This window comes from Schistocerca serialis, chromosome 9 (assembly GCF_023864345.2).
Source record: "Schistocerca serialis cubense isolate TAMUIC-IGC-003099 chromosome 9, iqSchSeri2.2, whole genome shotgun sequence".
Taxonomy (NCBI): Eukaryota; Metazoa; Arthropoda; class Insecta; order Orthoptera; family Acrididae; genus Schistocerca; species Schistocerca serialis.
Genome location: NC_064646.1, coordinates 195154437 through 195180311, shown reverse-complemented (window position 1 = coordinate 195180311; position 25875 = coordinate 195154437).

Genomic DNA, 25875 nt, shown 5'->3' with positions numbered 1-25875 from the left:
CTTCCTCTTCTGCCGCCGCCACCTGTTCGCCTCTTCTTCAGCCGCCGCCGCCGCCGCCGCTGTCGCCGTCTCTCGGTCCTCGCCGCTGCCGCCGTCTCTCGGTGTTCGCTGCCGCCTGCGATCATGGACGCCCCAACTACCACCATCATTTACACCTCTCCTTCACCTGCCCCCACTGTAACGTCATGGAGTGCTTCCTCTGGGATTCACCCGTCTCATGCACCTTCCCTACTCACAGTCTCCTCCCCATCTATCTCCTCTCCATCGATGTATCCCCACCTGTACATCACTCCTGCTCCTACCCCTGCTGCTGCCCCTGCTGCTTCTCCCGCTCCTGCCTCTGTCCCTGCTCCCAACCCCCCTCCCCCTCCTGTCGCCCGCCGAGACGACTTTCCCCCTCTCCCCCCTGCGACTACCGCTGCTTCCCCTGCCAGAGTCTCCGCCCGCCACGCCACAGTCGCCGCCACTGAGCGCCCTACCCTCTCATCCGGCGCTACTGCCTCACAGGAGGGCCCTGCCTCCCACCACCTCCCCATCCATCCAGTCCCTCATCCCTCATCCCAAGCAATACCCGCCAAAAAATCTTCCAAATGGCCCAGTGGCGACCTCTCCTCTACTCCTTCCTCCAAAAAGCCAATGCCCGCCCCACCTCCCACTGACCCCGCTATGGATACCACCCCACCTCCCTCCTCTCCAGCCCCCTCCCTGTATACGTTTGTCCTAGCCAACCCTGATCCAAAATTCCTGGATGCCCCCACCCTCACCCTTGAAATTCGGAAGTACATCCCCAGTGCACCCATCACCCAAGTTATCCCTCGCAGAGACTCTGTCCTCATCAAGTCTCCCTCTCCATCCTTCCATACTGCTCTCCTCCGGCGCCTTCCCCGCATCACCTTTGGACCCACGCATCCCTCACCCCATTCCTTACATCCTCCTCTCCTCGTCAACCCCAACCGCCTCGTCGTCCGCCGACCCTCACTGCAGTCATCACAAAACTCAGCCCTGTGGTCACGGAGGCTGAGGTGTTGGCAGAACTGAATGCCCACCCCTCCCTGGAAGTCCGCTCTGCCCACCGTATTTACAACTCCTCTGGCCCTACTTTCCTCATGCGTATCTTCACAGAGTCCGCCTCCTCCATCGACCACCTCCTCACGCAGGGAGCCCTGATTTTCAACTGCCGCCACCCTGTTGACCCGTCCCGTTCCCCTCCTCAATCCTACCACTGCCGTCGTCTGTTCGCCGCCGCCCGGTGCTTGCCGCCGCCGTAGGGCTCCCTGCGTTGTCTTCTGTACAATGACCATCTCACCCACAACTGCAAGAACCCACCCACCTGCCCCCATTGTAAAGCCTCCCACTTCCTCAAACAGTGTCCCAACCTCGCCTCCCCCCACCCCCCATCCTGCAAAACCTGCAATGAACCTCACCCCACCTATTCCTCCAAATACAAAGCCAAGCCCCCTCCCACCAACCCTGAACTCACTATCCCCGTTCGCCCCATTGACCCACCTATCCACCCAAACAATTCCCTCCGCCCTCCCCCTACAGCAGAAGACATCATCCGGTTCCTCACCATCATCCTGCAGAACATCCACCCCTTCCAGCGCCACCACACACTCCAGCAGATTTCCCTCGCTGCCCGCTCTGTTTTCCACTTAAACACCTACGCCACATACTCCCACAACCAGGCCCACTTTACCTTCACCCGCCTAGACACCCTCGTTTAAGCCCCTCTCTCCCCACACCCTTCCCACACCCAACCCCATGGCTCGTCAACAGTATCGTCTCCTCTACCTCAACATTCGCTCCCTCCCTGCAAACAAATACCTCTTCCTGCATACCCTCTCCCAGCACCAGGTCGACTCCTTCATCCTTAATGAAACCTTCCTCCAACCCCACCATGTGGTCCGCATCTCCGCTTATCTCCTTCACCGCACTGACAATCCCCTTCCCCTAGCTCGAGGCGGGGTCGCTATCGGCCACCTCAGGCATCTCCCTGTCTGGCCACAACCCCTCCTCAATGACCCAACCGAACACCTTCTCCTCAGCCTCTTTTTTCCCTCCCTCACCGTCACCTGTGCCACTATCTATATTCGCCCCGCAGCTCCTCTCCCCTTTGACTTCATTTCCCATGTTGACCGTACCTTCTCCACCTATGTGATCGCCACTGACCTCAACATCCACAGCCGTGACCCTGCCACCCTTCGGCGGTGGCATCAGTTCCTTGCCACCCTCCATGGTGACCTTGTTCCTCTCCCACAGCCCACCCGTCCTGAAAGTAACTCCACCCCTGATGTTATCCTCGCTTCCCCCAACCTCCTTGGTCCCATTGCCGTTGATGTCCTCGATCCCGTCGGTAGTGACCATCTCCCTGTCCTTCTCACCATCTCCTCTACCCGTCCTGCCACTGCAGCCACCCGCCCACCTGCCCCTCCAAAATCTGTCCATGACTACCACCGTGCCAATTGGGATGCCTACCGGGAATCCATTGCCTTACAGGTCGAACGCCGCCCCCTCACTTTCCACCACCCCGATGACATCACCAATGCCTCTTCCTTCCTTCAGAAGACCATCACTGACGCTGTGGAGGCTCATGTCCCTACCAAACTCATCCACCCTCACCGCCCTACACTTCCTCCACAGGCCGTCCTTCTTCTGCGTGAATCCCGCAGGCTCTACCGCTTCTTCCTCTGCACTCATGACTGGGATACTCTCACCCGCCACCGGCAATTACAGCGGCATATCCGGAACCTCCTTACAGCAAAGAAACGCCGGGACTGGCGTCAGACATGCACACGCCTCAACTCCACCCTCCCTGCCAACTCCTCCAAGTACTGGTCAGCCTTCCACCGCCTTACTGGTAGCCATCCCACCCTGCATTACCCCATCCTCCATGACGATCAACCCTTTCCTGACAATCTCAGTAAGGCTAACCATTTTGCTTCCCACCTGTCCGAGGTCTTCTCCATTCCTGACGATCCCCATTTTGATTACTCCCTCTTCCCCACTGTCCTTGACCGCACTGACACCTCTGTCCCCCCACTCGCCCCTAGCTTCCAGTACTTGGATCGGCTACCCCCCTCCGTCATCAACACTCCCATCACCATGCAAGACATCACACTCGTCCTCCGCTCCAAACGAAACACCGCCCCTGGTCATGATGGCGTCACCTACCGTCACCTCAAGGAATCCCCTCCATCCTTCCTGTCTGTCCTTGCTACCCTGTACAATGTCCTCCTCTCCACTGGATTTTACCCTGACCTGTGGAAGACTTCCCGTGTCCTGCTGTTCCCTAAGCCTAACAAACCCCCCTCTGCTACCTCTTCCTATCGTCCCATCTGCCTCACCTCCGTGTTCAGTAAGGTCTTTGAGGCCATCCTCTCTCGCCGTATCCACCACCACCTTAACCAGCACCGCCTCCTTCCTCTTACCCAATGTGGCTTCCGGCCTTCCTTCTCTGCTGACGACCAGCTCCTTAACCTTACCCATCTTTTTTCCCTCCAACTTAACTCCCGTCGCTCTGCTATCTTTGTTTCCCTTGATCTCCAGAACGCCTATGACCGTGTCTGGCATCCCGGGCTCCTTTTCAAACTCCAGACCTATGCTCTCCCCATCAACTTCGTCCGTCTCGTTGCTTCCTTCCTCTCCCATCGTCCCTCCTATGTGACTATCCACAATTCCAACTCCCGTACTTTCTACCCCTCTGCCAGCGTGCCCCAAGGTTCTGTCCTTTCCCCTCTCCTCTATCTCCTGTACACTGCTGATATGCCCAAACCTCCCCCTCCTGTTCATCTTCTCCAGTTCGCTGATGACACCGCCTTCCTAGCCCTTTATCCTACCCTTCAACGGTCCCAACGTACCCTCCAAACCCACCTTGACCAATTCACCACTTGGTGCAACCAGTGGTTCCTCCGTGTTAATCCCTCCAAGACCCAGGCGATCATCATAGGCCGCACCACCTGCTCCTTCCGCCTCCATGATTTCTACCTCACCATTTACGGCCGTCCTCTCCACATCACTCCTACCCTCAAATACCTTGGCCTCACACTCGACCACCACCTCACCTGGCCTCCCCATCTCCTTACCATCCAAAACAAGGCTCACAACCGCCTCTGCCTCCTGAGACTCCTGTCCGGCCGGACGTGGGGTCTGCATCCTTCCACCATCCTTCACATCTACAAATCCATGATCCGCCCCATCCTTTGTTATGCCAGCATCGCTTGGATTTCCGCCCCTCCCCGGTTCTATAAAGCCCTCCAAATCCTCGAACGCCATGCACTCCGCCTCGCCTTCCGCATCCGCCTTCCATTCCCCACGCGCATCCTCTATGACCTCATCCCCTTCCCCCACCTTCTCCTTTTCCTTGAACACATCCACACACTATATATTGTCCACCGCCTTGATCCCCCTCACCCCCTGGTGTCTCCCTTCCTCTCCACTCCCAACCAGTTGCCGCGCCCTTACCGTTGTGTCCCTCCCTCTCTCCATCTGCACACCCTCCATCTCCTATCCCAACGCAACTTCCACCGTCTACCACTCCCGGATGATGAGCTTCGCCCTGACATCTACCCTTCCTACCAACTCTAACCCCCTCTTCCTGCCTCCTCCTCAGGGCTCCCTCTCCTCCCCCTCCCTCCTTCTGAGCGGATTTCCCCTCCTACTCGCCGTCCATCTCTTGTGCCTTCTTTCAGTGTCTCTGCGCTCCCTCCTGCCCTGTCTTCCCTTTTCCTCTCCCGCCCCATGTGTCTCCTGCCTCTTCGTGAACCCACGGTTGCCCCTCCTCTCTTCATCCCGCCGCTTCCCCAGCTGCCCCATGCTCTCCCCTCCTTTTCCATCCTCTCTGACCTTTCCCTCGGCAGGTCCCGCCTGGTAGTTTTATTCTTCGTCGTGTGTGCTCCAAGTGGGTTTTAAGTGTGTTGTTTCGGAGTGTTTTTAATACTGTGGCCAACTTTTAACCTGTGCACGCGCATCCAGTGTCTTCTGTGTTTTAAGAATCGCCAACTGTGTTTTTTAACTTTCTGGTGACTTTTTTAACTGTCCCCAATGAACTTCTACATGTCAGTGTATTTTTACCTCCATTTTCTCCCCTTACTCTGTTTTATGTTCCCCTTTTCTTACCTTCTTATGTATGTATTATTTTATTCTTGTTTTAGTTGTCATTCACTCGGCTGAAGAGCGGCGGATTGTGCTGCTGACAGCCCTCCCCTGCCCGTATGGGGCAGGGGCATGAAATCGCAATAAAGAAAGAAAAAAAAAAAGAGAGAGAGAATCAGATGCGCCAGCAGTCGCAGCATGTTGACGTTACCTGAAAAGGAGCTTTTAGTGAAGCTGCATTATCAGAATGTGGAATGTGCTAGTTCAGCGTTACGATCCTATCGTCATTAGAAGGGGATTCGAACTGGTAAATGTCCGTTGACAAATGCAGCTGTGGCGAGAATGATTTCAAAGTTCGAAACCACGAGTTGTTTAGACGATAGACCCCGTAGTGGCCGACCGAGCGCAAGGCTGAGAAAATCCAGGAAGAAATGGAGACTGTAGCGGGTTCGTCTATGCACTGGGAAGTCAGAGCTCGTGCAGTCGCACGTCGCACCGGCATTCCATACCCTACTGTTTGGTTGGCACTTAGGCGTACCCTCCGACGCTATCCGTACAATATCCATCGGCATCATGAACTGTTACCAGGCGATTTAGTGAAACAGAGGGCATTTGCGGTGTGAGCTTCTCAAAAGATGGCGAAAGATGACGACTGGTTGAGTAACGTGTTGTGGACCGACGAAGTTGATTTCACGCTCCGAGGGTCTGTCAACGCCCACAACTGCAGAATTTGTGCTACCGAAAATCCTAGAACTGTCGTGGAAACTCCACTGGACGACGAGAAAGTCACGATATGATTTGGATTTACCACATCTACCGTTATCGGGCCTTTTTTCTTCGAGGAAATGCGTGATTCTGGTTTTGTAACTGCTACCGTGACTGGTGAGAGGTACGCCGATATGTTACAGAATCGCATCATCCCCAGCCTAGCTGATAAACACCTGCTCGAACGTACGATGTTTATGCAGGATGGCGCTCCACCCCACATTGCTATACGCGTGAAAGATCTTTTGCACTCATCGTTTGGTGGCTATCGTGTGCCCAGGCGCCACTTTCGTCATGCTTGGCCTCCCAGGTCCCCAGACCTCAGTCCGTGCGATTATTGGCTTTTGGGTTACCTGAAGTCGCAAGTGCATCGTGATCGACCGACATCTGTAGGGATGCTGAAAGACGACATCCGACGCCAATGCCTCACCATAACTCCGGACATGCTTTACAGTCCTGTTCACAACATTATTCCTTGATTACAGCTATTGCTGAGGAATGATGGTGGACATATTGAGCATTTCCTGTAAAGAACATCATCTTTGCTTAGTATTACTTTGTTATGCTAATTATTGCTGTTCTGATCAGATGAAGCGCCATCTATTGGACATTTTTGAACTTTTTGTATTTTTTTGGTTCTAATAAAACCCCATGTCCGTCCAAGCATGTGTGTCAATTTTTACCTTTCTATTTACATTATTCCGTGATTTATTCAGTGTTCAAATTTATACTGTCTTTTTTATCACCCTGTACATGAATGTGCGATGTCTGCCCGTGAGAACAGATACTACACAGAATCTGCAGCTGCGAAACGTTGTACGTTCATTAAAGGGGGCTCTCTGGTGTCAGCTGCAACGGAATATCAGGCGGAATCAGCGGCAACGAGCGGAAGATGCACCGGACGAGGATTCGAGCCCGGGATCGCTTGCTCACGGGGCAGGTGCGGTAACCACTGCGCCATCCGGTACATAGCGTTTTCGCTACTGCACGGACTACCTCGGAATGCCCCCCGGCCGATAAACTCCCACCTATCTGCAGTTCCTGTCCACTACTCCTACTCGCTTCTCAGAGATTTCCAAAGGAGGTCGGACGTATTTGTGCATTCGCACTTGAAGATCGGGTATCCATTGCCCAGCCAGGCCTACCAGTTTATGAATTCGCGGTGTCTGTCCGAAAGAACAGACGCTACGCCGCTGCTGGTTTCACCTAATGTACCGTTGCAGCTGACAGCTGTGAGCCCCCCTTAATTTAAATACAATTTTAAATATACTGTAAATTCATTACGAACAATAGACTGTTAACAGTTTATGTGGATATTAAGAACAACACTGGCGCACTAAAATAAACAGCGCTGTAAACAGAAGCAAACAACATAATTATCTCTTGTGTTGACTCATTTCCAGTTCAGCAAAAGGCTTAGTAAATGAACTGATGTACAATAAGAGAGAGGCATCGCAGAAACAAAACAGTAAGTTGCCAATAACAGGTGTCAAGAAACTCTGGCAATCCACATAACAATGGAAAAGCGCTTGATCGCAAATACATTTGAGAAAAAAGAAGATGTAAACAGGTTTCCACTAAAGCCTTCGTACAAAGACTATAGCTAAGCAAATGATGAAAAAAAAACTGTGTATGGATTTTATCAGGACAGTTATCACACCGAAATTCTTCCGACATAACAACAACGGTTGTTGCAGGAAATAACATAAACTTTATTTTATTAGAAGGAAAAGTAACGGGAGGAAAGTCAAACAATTTACAGGCATATGCAATCTTTTTATCCGAACTAAAATTTTCACGTTTCCTGGCACCATCGCTGTACAGTTTGCAGAATTCCCATGATGCTTCATTCTAAATACCGAAACGCAGAAAACAAACATTTCTTCTCGTAAACACAACGCATGAGATTTTTTGAATGTCTTGAAAAAACATTGTGTTGAAGTCAAGTATTTTTGTAAGCTCGGTAAATATAAACACGTATACTTGATATAATCCACCATTTTTGTAAGGAAAACAACATAAACCCAGCGTTAATTTAGCGGACTGGTGGAGCGAATTTTAAATAACGCAGCGCGTTGTCTGCTACGCCACTGCGGAGTTTGCTGCACAAAGTAAACAAGAAGTAAATTACCTGTCACTGCGCTTCACGGGTGTATTCGCTTAATTACTCAGAGAGATAACTGACATTTTACCATCTGTAAGATTGTCACAGTTCTCTTACTCGACTTCAGATGTTTTTCATAAAACATGTGCTAATTAGTTATGTCTTTCTGAAGCAGATGTAGATACTTTATCGTCATAGCCTGAGGTATTTCATATGCAACCGATATCCACATTCAGTTTAACGAAATTATTTCATTAGAAATAAGCCTACGTATGCATTACTGGCTGGAAATATGTTTGTCATTTCGTTGTCTGTTGTATGGTGCAACCCAAAAAGATACAGAAGGAACAGTTCCAAACATTTCCGGCGTACGTTTCACCTCGCTAAATACTTGACAGCTGTAGATCTGGGAATCTTATCCTACTTTGGAGAAACTGCTGTCGTAAGAGAGCTACCCCACGAAATTTATTTCCCATTATCTAGGATACGCCTTGCTAGACTACACAGCTAAGAAATCAACATTTACATCTATACTGCGAAAGTCAACCTGTAACACGCCCGGGAGTACGATTGGGTGGGGTGGTACTTTTGACTGGTTGTCGTTTCGTGACCGTGCGCCCTGTCTACACCACGTACCTGATAATCCCGTGGCGGTCGTATTGTCCTGCTCCACATTGCTGTTGGCTTGCCTGAAATTATCTATCGAAATACGCAAGCGAGTTAGGGGAGCCACTCAGCGTCAAAACACAACACTGTTCTACGTCTGGTATGAAGAACTATATTCTGAGACGATAAAAGAAAGACGCAGGTTGCACTGTTTACATTCTAATTCAGAAGTGTTATCCCAATTGATGGTTGATTAACAGTCCACAATAACATTCGGACGAGCGTACGCGTAACCGACACGACGCGGGTGATTGTTGATGATGCGGAAGGCGAATGAGCGCACGAAAGTTCTTACGCTCGTCACGCATACACAGATGTTTGGTATCAGTCCTCCTTGACACTAGTAATGATATAACACTATTCGTTAAGTTAATTTTTCAGTTCTCAGTTCTCACGTGTACGAGCGTGCGCGTAACCGTCGAGGCGCGGCTGATTGTTGATAATGGGAAACGCGATGACCGAACGCACGTCCTCACGCTCGCTACGAGACACTGGCACTTGAATGCTCTCTTTTGTGGTAAATAGTATTAACGATTCACATTAGTTCATTCTTGGAGACCGAACACGGCGCAGATGATTGATACTGTACGGTAGGACACGCAAAGAGAAGATACCCAAATACGTTATCAGCAGCACTGCTCATCTTTAAATTATTTCTTGACGCACTTTCCTCTGAATCATTTACTTATTTTATCACTTTACTGTAATAGCACTTGTAGCAACACTTCAACTTCCATACTAACAAAGCCTCTCACATGCAGAGCTACACACCACACACCGTAGAAGTTCTGTGTCCCGCGCTCGACTCTCCAGACGCGGCAGCCCACAAAGATACTCCACAACTAAGCCTGCGATATGACAATACGCTTAAAAACCTATGGTAGCCAGTCGAGGGTACTCCTGTTAAAATCGCTAATGGTCCGCAGCAAAAATGATTTTTGGCAAGCCTCCGTGTGAGTTCGCATCTCTCCGATCTTATCTTCATATTCTTTTCGCGAGATGTGTATATCAGGATGTAACACACTCCAAGACATAGGAAACAACGTTCAACGAAGAAACTGCCCGAATGAGACGGAAATCGGCAGATGTGATGTACACATGCAGGCAAACAAATGCTCACAGTTTCAGAAAAATTACATGACTTCTGCAAAAGGAAGAAATTCACAATTTGAGCAGGTCAATAAAGCTTTAATCCTCCTCTGGGCCTTACGCAACAATTATTTGGCTTGACATTGGCTGACAGGACTTCTGTATGTCCTCCTGAAGGATATTGTGCCAAATACTGTCTAATTGGCGCGTTAGATCGTCAAACTTCCACGTAGGTTGAAGGGCCCCATCCATAATGCTAAAAAATGTTCTCAATCGCAAGAGACACGGCGACCTCGCGTGCCAAGGTAAGGTTTGGCAAGCAGGAAGACAAGCAGTAGAAACTCTTGCCAAGTTCGGACGGGCATCATCTTCGTGAAAAGTGATCCCAGCATAGCTTCTCGTGAAAGGGATCACAGCTGGGCGTAGAATATAGTCGACATACCGCTGTGCCGTAAGGATGTTATCCATCCTTCCACTCAGTCTTTTTCTGTGGCTAAGCCTTCGTACTCAACATCTCCCTCTCATTGCCATTGTCTATATATACTGACGGTAAAACAATCGCATCACCAAAACATGATTAATGTGGAGTAATGAAATGTGGAAAATAAGTTTGTCTAGGTAACATACTCAAGTGAGTAATATTGAAAGATTACAGGATGTAAGCGTGAGATAAGCGACTGCAAAAGTGAAATGCTCGTACATTAATAATCTGTGTAATCGCCTGGGCCTCTCGAGGTAGCCGCGCGGTCTAGGGCGCCTTGCCACGGCTCGTGCGGCTCTCCCCGTCGGAGGTTCGAGTCCTCCCTCGGGCGTGGGTGTGTGTGTTGTCCTTAGCGTAAGTTAGTTTAAGTTAGATTAAGTAGTGTGTAAGATGACCTTAGCAGTTTGGTCCCACAGGAACTTACCCCAAATTTCAAAAAATTTCAAATCGTCTCAATGTAGAAGGCAAGCATGCAAACGTACATTCATTGTGTTGTACAAGTGCTGCACTTGAGTTTGTGGGATGAAGTTCCATGCATATTGCTCTTAGTCGGTCAGTATGCTGTTTGTGGATGACACTGGAATTGACCGTCCGATAACGTCCCCTAATGCTCTATTGAAGACTGATCTGGAGATCGAGCAGGTCACGAAACCATGTTAACACTCTGTAGAGCTTGTTGGGTTGCAACAGCAGTACTTGGGCGAGCATTATCCTGTTGGAAAAATCCCCTACAATGCTTTTCATGAACGGCAGCACAACAGGTATAATCACCAGACTGACAAACAGGTTTGCAGTCAGGGTGCGTGGGATAAGCACGAGAGTGCGCCTGCTGCCATACCAAGTCGCACCCTAGACCACAACTCCACCTCTAAGTCCAGAATGTCTAGCACGCGACCGGTTGGTTGCAGACCCTCAACTGGCTTCCTTGTGGTCAACATACGGTCATCACTGGCACCAGGAAGAACAGGCTTTCATTAGAAAACATAACAAATCCTCACCCTGCTTTCTGATGAGCTCTTGCTTGACAACATCGAAGTACCAAATTGCGGTAGCTTGGGGTCAGTGGCCGGCCAGGGTGACCGAGCGGTTCTAGGCGCTACAGTCTGAAACCGCGCGACCGCTACGGTCGCAGGTCCGAATCCTGCCTCGGGCATGGATGTCCTTAGGTTAGTTAGGTTTAAGTAGTTCTAAGTTCTAGGGTACTGATGACCTAAGGTGTTAAGTCCCATAGTGCTCAGAGCCATTTGAACCAATTTTTTTTGGGGTCAATGGAACGCACGCAACAGGAAGTCTGCCTCGGAACTCTCGTTGAAGTAACCTATTTGTGACAGTTCTCTGCGTTACTGTGGTGCCAATTACTGCTCCTACTGCTACTGCAGGTACAGAATGATGCGCCAGAGCCATACGCCGAACACGATGGTTTTCCCTCTCCGTGGTGCCACGTGGCCGTCCGGAGTCCGGTCTTCTTGTGACCGTACGTTCTTAAGACGACTGCTGGCAACAAACATGTCAGTGGCTACATTCCTGCCAAGACCTTCTGCAGCATCGCAGAAGGAACGTCCAGCTTCTCGTAGCCCTATTACACGACCTCGTTCAGATTCAGTGGGTGGCTTTGTCCGCTCGGCTAATCCCGCGCGGCGCTTCAAAGGAATTCTCGAGTAACACAAACTCACGAAGCCCATTGTCAACGTAACTAACGCTCAAGACCGTTACAGTGTGTATTTACAGCAAACCTAAGGTGCACATTCATTGTGGCGCTACCTGCGCCACTCTCATGCGACTGGCAAAAACTTTGAATAGACGGCTTCAATCAGATGTAGAGATACGCCAACCAAGTTTCGTTTATGACGCACAACTCCATCTTTCTGTTGTGATTTTTTTGTCAGTGTATGACTCTCTCCCTCTCCCTTCTCTTCTCTGATTGATTTACGGTATTTCCCACTGCCACTTTCTCCTCTCTTTACGCTGTCTCCTTTTCACTGACCATCAATACCTCCTCTCTCTGTGGCTCCCACAGCTGTTGTCTTCGTTAATCTTCCTTTCTCTTTCACTGCCTTTCTCCCTACCACTACCAGTGTTTCCTCCCTCTTTCCCTCCCACTGGTACCGCCTCCTCTCTTTTCCACCGTCGTTATTTCTCTGCTATTCTATGTCAGCACAAAAATGCCCGAAGACATTAGCATGCAAAATTTTTGGTGAGAAAGGCACAATGATGTTTGAGGCAGCTGGTTTTCGACTTTTCTGTGTCTTTCAACGAGGAACGTATTCGTCTTTCTTGTGGCCCGACAGGAGAATTTTTTCGCTGATTCCCTTCTTTTCCCTGTGCTGCTTATGTAAAACGTATTCTATACATCAGTCAAGTTTTGACTATTTGTAAACTTCGACACATTTATATGCTTTGACGCAATTAAACAACAAGTAAATGCGGTACGCATATTATAGAGTTAACACAAAACTGTTCGATTTACTTTTTTTATGGTTTGTTCATCCATTGCGATTAATCGAAAACGCACGGCTTATGATTTGTATGTTAGGAGAGTAAAAGTATTATTAAAAACATTTTCCTAATTTTTCATTCCTCCCCGCCCTACATAATTTTTGCCACTCATATTAAGTTATTTTCAGGCATGTTATGATCTTTCTTAGTCATTTTTTGTCACTGCAGTACCACTTTCGCGATATTTGTAGAGGCGTCAGGTGCCCAGTACACAGAGACAGCACATCATAAAGTTTTGTTAGTCAAAAAGTTCTGACTAAAACCATATTACAATGACCTCAGTACCTTTGCGATAACCTTGGAATGATTTCCACGTCTTCTCTACACCACTTGAAGCTACATTTACACCTCAGATGGGATATTACGTTTATATTTTACATGCACAAGTACAGTAGCTTCGAAACTCTTGATCTCGGTAGTGGATAATGAAATCGAAAACCTTAGGCACATATGGCCAAAATGTCAACAATTTGCTATGAATAGAAATTACAGACCTGAAAGAGGCATTTTCGTGCGCGGTGTTTTGGAACGTATTGGTATGTTATAAATAAAATGTAATCAGTTTGCTTCAAAATCTTTAAATATTCAGAGAAATATTGGAGGATGTATTACCGGGTGTTTGTGTATGTGTGTGTGTGTGTGTGTGTGTGTGTGTGTGTGTGTGTATGTGTGTGTATGTGTGTGTGTGTGTTTTATTTACTAACTTTAATGTGATTTATGTTTAATGTAAATACAAGTTACGTATTCAAGGTTTAAGAAACGCCATTTTGCTTTTTATTTCCTGTATTATGATTTCTTTTTTTTTACTGCCTTCGACGTCTTTCAATCACGCGCCACTATTTCATGTTTCTTTTTTTCTGTGTATGATTTTATATTGCATAGCTTTCTTTTTCCCCGAACGTTCGCCCTCTCTATCACACCTTACATTGCCACGTCTTCACCGTGAAAATATGTTACATAAATAAATCAGTAGACTCATTCCACTTACAGTGCAATATTACCATCATGTTACGAGTGATATTATGGGACATACAGATATTGTTATTCAATTATGTCAGTAGACTACAGATGAACCGGTGCTATGTCCAATAAAGGCCTATCCGAAGAACCTTTCTATGAAGAAAGGTCTGCTCCTATCGACAGGCACGGCAATCATGGTCCCTACAAGGTGACATGACAGTAACTAATCGGAAATTCTATCGCTTATTTTGCCTCCCTCATTTAGGTTCGTCGTGGTTTACCTTAATCTTTAAAAGTGTATGTTGTTATAGTTCTCTTAGCTTGGCCACGGATACGGGTGGACTCGGATCAATTTTTGCAGCGGATTGTCCTCCATGAGGTTACTTACTAAGACTGAATAGCCTGCGCATATATTGCTTCTACTTACATTTATCGCACTAATTCATATTTTCAGCAGGTAATTTTCGAAATGATTACAATACTCTGTCTAATCCTTTACTCTCGTCCAATCTGAGAGTTTGTTCCGGCATCGAAAGAACTAGTTGTCAAAGAGGGTGTGCTTGGCGTCTTTTTTCTTTCTTCTGTTTTTTAATGTGGAAAGTATCGAAATATAGTCTTCTAAGTTTCATAACAGTGACCCCATAGTGGCCTCACATACTATGTAAAACGTAAATCACTTGATACATTTGTCGGCCGGTGTGGCCGTGCGGTTCTAGGCGCTTCAGTCTGGAACCGTGTGACCGCTACGGTCGCAGGTCCGAATCCTGCCTCGGGCATGGATGTGTTTGATGTCCTTAGGTTAGTTAGGTTTAAGTAGTTCTAAGTTCTATGGGACTGATGACCATAGATGTTAAGTCCCATAGTGCTCAGAGCCATTTGAATCCTTGAACTTGATAAATTTGATTATCACCTATCATAGTAAAACGTGGTATCCCTGAGCTGACAAGGAGCTAGGCACAAGGTGGCACTAATGACAAGTATTTGTTGTTCGCAAACAAATGTTTTGAATCAGCTGAACTATGTAAAATATGATTTTGTGGCCGAATTGTCTGTCATTTATGGACGTTTTTTGGATGAACAACAATGGCAAGAGATATCTGATGGACAACAGACATGCAACGAAACTATACTTTTGTCTTGAGACTGGTTGGAGTGAATGAGCAGTTCTCGTCTCCCTACCCAGTACACGCTTTTTCTATGTTAAGATGTATCACTTTCTCAGCCCCTCGAATAAACCTTTTATACCAGATAAACGTCTGAACTGCCACTTTAGCTGTGGAATAGTCACAAAATACTCAAAGAAACAATCCTGGTTTTTAGGAGAATTCACCGCCACGTCCACGTAGTGTTTTATCTTACTCTATATGCTTTATTGTCTCTTCATGCCTACACAGAGTAGCAAACGAGAATTGGAAATGGACAGAGAAAAGAGTTCAGTTCCCAGTGTGGAGCAGTACGCAAATTTGTTACATACTCCGAGTCACAATAACAAAAGGAAGTGCAATGAAGGTAAATAAGCACTCTCTGGAAGATAATCGACATATACATCCACTGCTGTCAGCCACTGAGATATGCCGTTCCATGACTGGTGTGACGGTACAAACCCCCATTACTACATGGATGTTTCTAGTATGCAAGGATTGCTTTGTGGAGAGCGAGCGCGCTACACGGCGCGCGATTCGCGGAAGCGCGTGGCGCGCCCGCGCGAGATTTGCAGCGGTCGGTCTCCGCGGCCGGGCGGCCACGTGGCCTGCACCTTGGGGCATTGTTTGGTTTTTCGCACATTGCTCGAAAACTAAGTAACTCACGGTGAAGAGCGATGCTGCAGTTAACTGTGGTCAGCAATATGCATATTCTGAAAGATCGACCTTTATTTCAAGTCACGAGACGCAAAAGTTATAGTAACCTTAAAATCGGCTAATATCACGGTTACTGAAAGATTAATAAAAATAGTAAATAGCGACTTCTACGGATGAACGAACACTCATTAAAAACGATTCGTCATAGCGGATCGAGTGCCGTAGTCATAAAGAGTCATAAATAATTAGGCAGGTAAAGAGCAATAAACAAAGTTTGAGGGAAAATGGTTTATAAAATTCAATAGAAAAGTCATGACGTAAAGAACGGCACTATATAACATTTTGGATGGCATCACACGTAATTTAAACTAGTTAAGTTATACTATACACTTGACTTCCAATAGTTTTCATTGTTTGCAAATTATTCTTAATACTTATCGCCCATAATTAATTAATTATTATAGATATGAAGATTTTGAGCAGCGTAATGTGTAGATCGCTATAGATTACGTCTAAAAACGGTGCTACATGCAGTTCTGTGTTAAAACTTTGCAGCACAGATGTCAACAAACAAATTTGCACTAAGTGGTGAAATTTTGCAAAAACTAAAACTTGATTTACGGGCGATAGAATAATCCTAGAAATTAGTGTAAAATAGTAAATAAGATGTACTCTTTAGTGCGGTTCCGATGGTGTACTTATTTCTGTTGAGGGATCTACGTATCAAAATTCGTAACCTTAACTAGTGAGATTGGTACATTACCAGGGGGGTTGACGTCCGAGCGAGCCTATATAAGCGAGCGGCCATCTTGGCCAGAGGTCAGTCGTTGGCCAGTCGTTTTGGAGGGTGGGTGGCGAGCGAGGCCCACTTGACGGTGGCTCATGTGGTTGTTTGAGTAAGAATTTTTCGCGCCGATTTATATCGACAAAGAGTATTGTTTAACAGCGCAAGTGTGCAAGCATATATTTGGTGAACTGTAAGTGCTACGATTCTTCGTGTGACTACGATTTACGAGGTATATATCGTCGTAAGTGAACATGTGGCGAACTGTGATTTCGCGCCAAAACTGCTAGAACAAAGAGGACAGTGGGACTTGTGGTTCTGTTCGAATTATTTGAATAAGTTTCGTTTATAGCAGCCTACATTACTGCTGTTGGGGGCTCGGAGTCAAATTATTATTTAAGTAAAACTGTAAACCGCCTCACCAGTGCAAATTTCATTGTGTGAAAGAAAAGGACAACGTCAATAAATGTTGATTGAACTGTGTCGTGAAAAACTGATTTTGCTATAATAATCGCCTAATTTTGTTCCCTAGCATAAACTGTACTTATGTCTGAGTGAATAATTAATTGAAAAACTATAACAAATGCGCGGGTGTGGAAGTGTACTAATGCACCAAGTGTGGAAATCATCCCCTGAGACTTACGTGAGAGCCAAAATTGGCAATAACATTTTTTAACCAACATTTGTATATGCATATTTCGTGTGAGAACTCTGCAACCGCACTTCTTCTTCGTTATTTACCACCCCGACGCACTGGTTGTTGTTGTTGTTGTTATGGTCTTCAGTCCTAAGACTGGTTTGATGCAGCTCTCCATGCTACTCTATCCTGTGCAAGCTTTTTCATCTCCCAGTACCTACTGCAACCTACATCCTTCTGAATCTGCTTAGTGTATTCATCTCTTGGTCTCCCTCTACAATTTTTACCCTCCACGCTGCCTTCCAATACTAAATTGGTGGTCCCTTGATGCCTCAGAACATGTCCTAACAACCGATCCCTTCTTCTGGTCAAGTTGTGCCACAAACTTCTCATCTCCCCAATCCTATTCAGTACTTCCTCATTAGTTATGTGATCTACCCATCTAATCTTCAGCATTCTTCTGTAGCACCACATTTCAAAAGCTTCTATTCTCTTCTTGTCCAAACTATTTATCGTCCACGTTTCACTTCCATACATGGCTACACTCCATACAAATACTTTCAGAAATGACTTCCTGACGAATATATTCTCGATGTTAACAAATTTCTCTTCTTCAGAAACGCTTTCCTTGCCATTGCCAGTCTACATTTTATATCCTCTCTACTTCGACCATCAATAGCTATTTTGCTCTCCAAATACCAAAACTCGTTTACTACTTTAAGCGTCTCATTTCCTAATCTAATTCCCTCAGCATCACCCGACTTAATTCGTCTTATATCTTCCTTTCAAGACACTAACCATTCCGTTCAACTGCTCTTCCAAGTCCTTTGCTGTCTCTGACAGAATTACAATGTCATCGGCGAACCTCAAAGTTTTTATTTCTTCTCCATGGATTTTAATGCCTACTCCGAACTTTTCTTTCGTTTCCTTCACTGCTTGCTCAATATACAGATTGAATAACATCGGGGAGAGACTACAACCCTGTCTCACTCCCTTCCCAACCACTGCTTCCCTTTGATGCCCCTCGACTCTTATAACTGCCATCTGGTTTCTGTACAAATTGTAAATAGCCTTTCGCTCCCTGTATTTTACCCCTGCCACCTTCAGAATTTGAAAGAGAGTATTCCAGTCAACATTGTCAAAAGCTTTCTCTAAGTCTACAAATGCTAGAAACGTAGGTTTGACCTTCCTTAATCTAGCTTCTAAGATAAGTCGTAAGGTCAGTATTGCCTCAAGTGTTCCAACATTTCTACTAAATCCAAACTGATCTTCCCCGAGGTCGGCTTCTACTAGTTTTTCTATTCGTCTGTAAATAATTCGCGTTAGTATTTTGCAGCTGTGACTTATTAAACTGATAGTTCGGTAATTTTCACATCTGTCAACACCTGCTTTCTTTGGGATTGGAATTATTATATTCTTCTTGATGTCAGAGGGTATTTCGCCTGTTTCATACATCTTGCTCACCAGATGGTAGGGTTTTGTCAGGACTGGCTCTCCCAAGGCTGTCAGTAGTTCCAATGGAATGTTGTCTACTCCGGGGGCCTTGTTTCGACTCAGGTCTTTCAGTGCTCTGTCAAACTCTTCACGCAGTATCGTATCTCACATTTCATCATCATCTACATCCTCTTCCATTTCCATAATATTGTCCTCAAGTACATCGCCCTTGTATAGACCCTCTATATACTCCTTCCACCTTTCTACTTTCCCCTCTTTGCTTAGAACTGGGTTTCCATCTGAGCTCTTGATGTTCATACAAGTGGTTCTCTTATCTCCAAAGGTCTCTTTAATTTTCCTTTAGGCAGTATCTATCTTACCCCTAGTGAGATAAGCCTCTACATCCTTACATTTGTCCTCTAGTCATCCCTGCTTAGCCATTTTGCACTTCCTGTCGATCTCATTTTTGAGACGTTTGTATTCCTTTTTGCCTGCTTCATTTACCGCATTTTTATATTTTCTCGTTTAATCAATTAAATTCAATATTTCTTCTGTTACCCAAGGATTTCTACTAGACCTCGTCTTTTTACCTACTTGATCCTCTGCTGCCTTCACTACTTCATCCCTCAAAGCTACCCACTCTTCTTCTGCTGTATTTCTTTCCTCCATTCCTGTCAATTGTTCCCTTATGCTCTCCCTGAAACGCTGTACAACCTCTGGTTCTTTCAGTTTATCCAGGTCCCATCTCCTTAAATTCCCAACTTTTTGTAGTTTCTTCAGTTTTAATCTACAGGTCATAACCAATAGATTGTGGTCAGAGTCCACATCTGCCCCTGGAAATGTCTTACAATTTAAAACCTGGTTCCTAATTCTCTGTCTTATCATTATATAATCTATGTGGAACCTGTCAGTATCTTCAGGCTTCTTCCATGTATACAGCCTCCTTTTATGATTCTTGAACCAAGTGTTAGCTATGATTAAGTTGTGCTCTGTGCAAAACTCTACCAGGCGGCTTCCTCTTTCATTTCTTAGCCCCAATCCATATTCACCTACTACATTTCCTTCTCTCCCTTTTCCTACTACCGAATTCCAGTCACCCATGACTATTAAATTTTCGTCACCCTTCACTATCTGAATAATTTATTTTATTTCATCATACGTTTCTTCAATTTCTTCGTCATCTGCAGAGCTAACTGGCATATAAATTTGTACTACTGTAGTAGGTGTGGGCTTCGTATCTATCTTGGCCACAATAATGCTGTTTGTAGTAGCTTACCCGCATTCCTATTTTCCTACTTATTATTAAACCTACTCCTCCATTACCGCTATTTGATTTTGTGTTTATAACCCGTTAATCACCTGACCAGAAGTCTTGTTCCTCCTGCCACCGAACTTCACTAATTTCCACTGTATCTAATTTTAACCTATCCATTTCCCTTTTTAAATTTTCTAACCTACCTGCCCGATTAAGGGATCTGACATTCCACGCTCCGATCCGTAGAACACTAGTTTTCTTTCTCCCGTCGCACTGGTTATGAATTGGAATCACCTGGTAAATCACTAGCTTTGGCTGACAGCCTGAAGGGAGGAAATTTCCGGTGGGATTCCCTACTTTCTACACTATTATTCTGGCACTGTTTTTCCGAATAGACACCACTTCCTCCTTTAAGTACTATGAGAGCATGGTTGTGAGGCGTCAGTGGTTGATGAGTCGGGGGCATGCCGAGAAATTGGTCCCTGAAGCAGGAATTGGCTAGAGTCGCAGTTAGTTCGCACGTCCCATGCTGTGTGACGTCATACACTTACCTTTCGAGGAAAAGGTTCGTTCTGCACCAGATGCCTCAGCTACGAGAGACGGTGACGGTTGCGAAAACTCGCCACAACATGCAGTCGATGGTGGAGGTCAAGAGTGGGGCAGTGGCGATAGCGGGCCCATTGCCCCTGGCCAGGGCCCCTCCTGGCCTTATCTGCTGGAGAGGAGCACGCGGCTGCCGCCTGTGGTGACCCACGCCCGACTTTTGCCACTGATAAGCATGGACTAACACGTGCGGATGGCGGATGTCAGCGGCACCAGTTACCATATTCGTTTATTTCTCGAAAATCTGGGGCATTTTCTCTGCCTCTTATTAAGGGCTATACGACGGGTTCAAAATGTGCTGCATTCTAAGGTTAGTTGGTTGATTCGCTTTAGGGGACGAAACAGAGAGGTCAGCAGACCCATCGGATTAGGAAAGGATGGGGAAGCATCAGTGTCAGGCATGGGACGATTTCCCCTGAGTAAATCTCCTCCTGTTAACTGGTTCTCCCGTAAGTTCTCGGTAGATCAACATTGTAATAAATGAAAAGCACTATACTGCTATATTCTACGACAATAATTTATTCAGTTTCGGCTTACAAGGCCATCGTTAGACTTTAAGTAAGCTTAGTCTCCAAAGCTGTTACAATGTTTGTAAACAGCACTGGAAAAGCTGTTACTCATCTACACCAAGGCACAAGGGCACAGTAAATATCATCTTTGTCAGTATTATGGTATAGCAATTTGAAAGCTAAAAAGACGACCAATAAATAAATATAAAGAGGGCAAACACGGAAAACATATAAACACTTTACTGGGGAACCGTACCTATTAAACAAAATGAACAAAACGTATAAATGAAGCAAAATTACTGCTTAACGAAACTACTTCAAAAGGTACTAAACATTGAAAGTGATACATTAAAAAAAAGAATTATCAGTTGTAACAAACGAATATCTTGAGTACACGGGCAATCACAGTGACATAAAGAAAAATTGAATACATGTAGGAGACTGGAGGAATATGAAGGAACAGACAGTGCGGAAGTAATGGAAAACTGTGAAGATTATGTGAATTTTGTGAGATGCAATGTATTAAGGTGTGTTTGATCATTTAAGATAAAACCAAGACTGTGGTCTACAAGTCTGCTGATGTCCAGGGCTTCCAACCGATTGCGTTTTGAGTCTTTCTTTAAAGTCAGTACCGCCATTGGACTGTTTTTTATTTGCAGTGTTACATTTACACCATTATGATTTCGGCTTTACAATGCCATTATCAAGTGTTTTAATGCTATACAGTGCCTAACATGCCATACTGTCGTATTTAAAATACGACAGTATGCCATCTTAGGCACTGTCTAATGGCGGTACTGACTTTAAAGAAATATATTGTGACTGTGGCTCCACATTATGAAAACATTATTTTTGTCTTTGTTTGCTAAGTAAAGGACATGGGAGTGTGGCTGGCAGTTGTCGCCCTCACTCTGTACGTGCTCAGCAAGTTTGAAGTCATAATTCAGCAACCTCCAGCTGCGTTCATGTTTAGCCATCCTAGCTGCTATGTCTTTGCCAAATTGACCGACAATCTCCTCCTCTTCATTCTTCGTCGCAGGGTGCCAAATTCGCAAAGATTCTCAAAGTATTGTATTTTGCGGCAGTCCTGAAACGTCGCGTCCACATTTCCAGGAAACGATCTTACCGCGTCACATTTCCTGAAGCACTCTCCTTCATTGCCATACTGAACACTCGCAGTGTCAGTTGCGCAAGCTGACACACTAGAGTGATCTTTAGTGGCTGCAGTGTGGATGCACACGCGCATGCAACTAGCGTGCCCTTTATGTTTCTGAAGCAGTCTCTGAATTTGCGAAACAATGTGTTTACCTATCGCAGAATGCCGTACGCCGTCCCAGGGTCCGCTGGTCATGAAATTGTAGGCCTTGCGCTCTGTCTTGACTCACGTTAAGTGCGACAGTTCTGTCCTTCACAAGTATTTCGCCGAAAGGTGTCTCCAGTGGGAAAAAGTAAACTGAAGTTAAAATCTTCCAGGTTATTAGGCAGCGCCATATTTCTACTGAAATGATCGACGTTTCGACCCCTCTTCTGGGATCTTCCCCAGGATCTTACGGTGTCCACCACTGCTAGGACAAGTGTGGACACCATATGTGGACACCAGAAGATACTGGGGAAGATCCCAGCAGAGGTGTGGAAACGTCGATCATTTTAGAAGAAATATGACGCGGCCTAATAACCCAGAAGATTTTAACTTCAGTGACAGCGGCCACGAAAGCCTGCAGAATTACATAAAAAAGTAAGACGTCGGCACGTCCAAACTGTCCGTCACGCGCCTTTCGAAGAAGGTATCTAACGCCAGTGCTCCTCAGACACATGCTGCCCATTGTTTTCCACACTCATAACCAATAACACTGCGTATTACACTAATATTTTTCATTTCAGTACCACTTACTCATAGATTACAGCAAATCGTTTCTATTTTAATGACTTGAAGTGCTGACGTATTGTAGTTCATCTGTCTTGCGACAAATGTATCACTTCCTTAAAGGTAAATAGAATTAATGAATGGGGTTTATCTTTTATTTAGCAGTAGAATTCTATTTTTATTATTTAACCAAAACGATTCCCCCGAATCGTTTGGATGCGAAAGGAAAGTAATGGTTATTTTCATCGATATGATAAACAGTTTTAAAGTAACAACTGAAGGAAAGCAACATATGTTAAACGCTGTGACAGTTGGTAACTAATTTATGCTGACCTACAAGAACTTTGTTTATAATTTGTAAATTGCATTCTAATGAAAAAATGGCGTTACAGGCATCTGCTTTAAATACATCTCACTCTTTAGTCTAACCCTACGCAAGTGTGTAGTGGCATCACGTGGTAAGCCCCTTGACGACATATCCCCACGAAGCTCTGTCCTGGGCACGGTTGCTTACTTGCTGTAAGCCCAACCCTCAAGCTCATAATCTGGTGTAATTGATTAGGCAGGGAGCAGTGTCTGAGGAAACGGGACATCATTATAATCTTGCTCACAGCAGACGCATTCCAGATACTGTGACGTTAATTGAAAGCTGTCACGACGAACGGACGTACCTGCGCAATTGGAATGTAATTAGTTGTTGCGATCCATGTAGGCGACACACTGCAGGAACTGAAGTGCCAGCCGTAATCTTGCCTGTCCCTGCCAACAGAATATGAGATAATATCTATGATATAGCCGACTTTATATCGTAATGATGCTAACACTATACACCCCCCCCCCCCCCCCCACACACACACACACAGAAATCACTTAGAACTGTATTAGATGAAAAATATTATGAATATCAATAACATCGTTCAGGGTATAATAATGGCTTCATTTATCACATGGTGGATCGTGTCAGCGTAATACATACTGTCAACAATGAACAACGAACTCGGAAATAAGAAATTAATTCGGCTTCGCTCCACGTGTTTCTAAAATAACGTCATGTATTGTATCTGCTTTGCACATCGCAACATTAGAGCCGTTCATGCTGAGCACAGAGCATTGCCACGTCTTAAAAAGTTGGTTAGGTACGCTGATTTCAATTTTATGTTGTGGATCTGTCCGTAAGGTATTGGGATTGAAGACATTACATCGTTACAATTGGTAGTATGTAACAATTATACAGGCGTCTCACACAGTATGTAACTACTACTACTGCTACTATTAAGCACAGTAAACATTCATAGACTTTCCATCTAGTTACCACATCGTTTCCCATAAATTTATATTTCCATACCTCATACACTCCTACATGAACGCGTCTAACTGCTGACTGCTACTTCCTACCTACCCAGTCACTAAAAAAGGTTTTGAGACTGGATTAATTAAAAAAAACAGAGAAAGAGTAATATGGTGATTTTAATGCTTCCGGTGATCTAATTAGTCTCCCACATACCCACTTGAGTACAACGTACAGAAAGTTCATAAAACCATTATGAGACTGTTAGAACAGTCTTCTTTTGGATGTTGTTCAACTTTAAGGTCCCATTGTCTTGAATGTCGGTTATATCGTCAAAGCGTTGGCCCGTCATGTAGATTTGTGCACTTTCTCTCTTTGTGATAGGCTCATACTCGTAACAGCCAGTCTCGCCACCGATGATGATTGTTTGCAAAAAATTATTGTCACGTTTTGCATTTCAAACAAGCCGGGGATGGCGTCCACGCATCGTCGTTTCCATTCGGGAGATAAATTATGGTGGAGATACTTTGCAGCCACTTTTCTCTTCTTCAGAGTATTACAGAAATGTCGTGAGCACCTGATTTTTGGGACGTTGCTCCACTGTACTATGTGACATATCAGTGTTCATACATTGGTTGCCGAAAGTACATCTGTTGTTTACAGGTGTCAGTTGAAGCTGCGCGAACGTCCTTACCGCAGTGATAACGCCGGTTCCCGTCAGATTACCGAAGTTAAGGTCTGTCGGACTGGGCTCGCACTTGGATAGGTGACCATCCGGTCTACCGAGCGCTGTTGGCAAGCGGGGTGCACTCAGCCCTTGTGGGGCAAACTGAGGAGCTACTTGAGTGAAAAGTAGCGGCTCCGGTCTCGTAACCTGACATACGGCCGGGAGAGCGGTGTGCTTACCACATGCCCCTCCATCTCCGCATCCAGTGACGCCTGTGGTCTGAGGATGACACGGCGGCCGGTCGGTGCCGTTGGGCCTTCCAAGGCCTGTTCGCAAGGAGTTTAGTTTCTTTTACTTGAAGCTGCGACTGTAGTTACTGGGCTGACGTCACTTATACACCAGGAGTAAAATCAGTTTCGAAACTTTTTAGACAGACACTGTATACTTATGCAAATGCTCGCAAACTGTCGATAATAAAAGTGCCTTAAACTGTGTTAAAATTAATCTGACTCTCACAGGAAAAACGTTTAAATCCATGTAATTCAGGCACCAATCAGACTTTGACTAAACATTAGTCGACTGCATTGAGCTTATTTCTTGGAAATATTTGACTTTAATGTGAAGTTAGTCACAGAATTATGCACTGAAACTGAATACCTTTCTAGATGGACCTTTGAATCCGCGCGCGAGACATTCTGTTCTCTTTTAGTCTCGTATCTCGTACAGTGACAAACGTATCTCATACGTTGCAAGAAAACATGTTCATGCAATGTACACAGCTCAGTATGTTAAAAAAAGATGAAATGGTGACAATGAGAAAGGCCAGCGATTACGAAAGATCATTTTGGACGTGCCTACATCTACATCTATGTGGATACTCTGAAAATCGCATTTAAGTGCCTGGCGGAGGGTTCATCGAACCACCTTCACAATTCTCTGTTGTTACAATCTCGCATAGCGCGCGGAAAGAACGAAAACATATTTTTCCACATGAGCTCTGATTTCTCTTATTTCATCATGGTGATGGTTTTTCTCTCTGTAGGTCGGTGTCAACAAAATATTTTCGGATTCGGAGGACAAAGTTGGTGACTGGAATTTCGTGAGAAGATTACGCCACAGCGAAAAACGCCTTGGTTTAATGGTCCACCCCAAATCCTGTATCGTTTCAGTGACACCCTCTCCCCTATTTCGCGATAATACAAAACATGCTGCCTTTCTTTGAACTTTTTCGATGTACTCTGTCAATCCTACCTGGTAAGAAACCTACACCGCCCAGCAGTATTGTAAAAGAGGACGGACAAGCGTAGTGTAGGCAGTCTCCTTAGCAGATCTGTTACATTTTCTAACTGTCATGCTAATAAAACACAGTCCTTGGATAGCCTT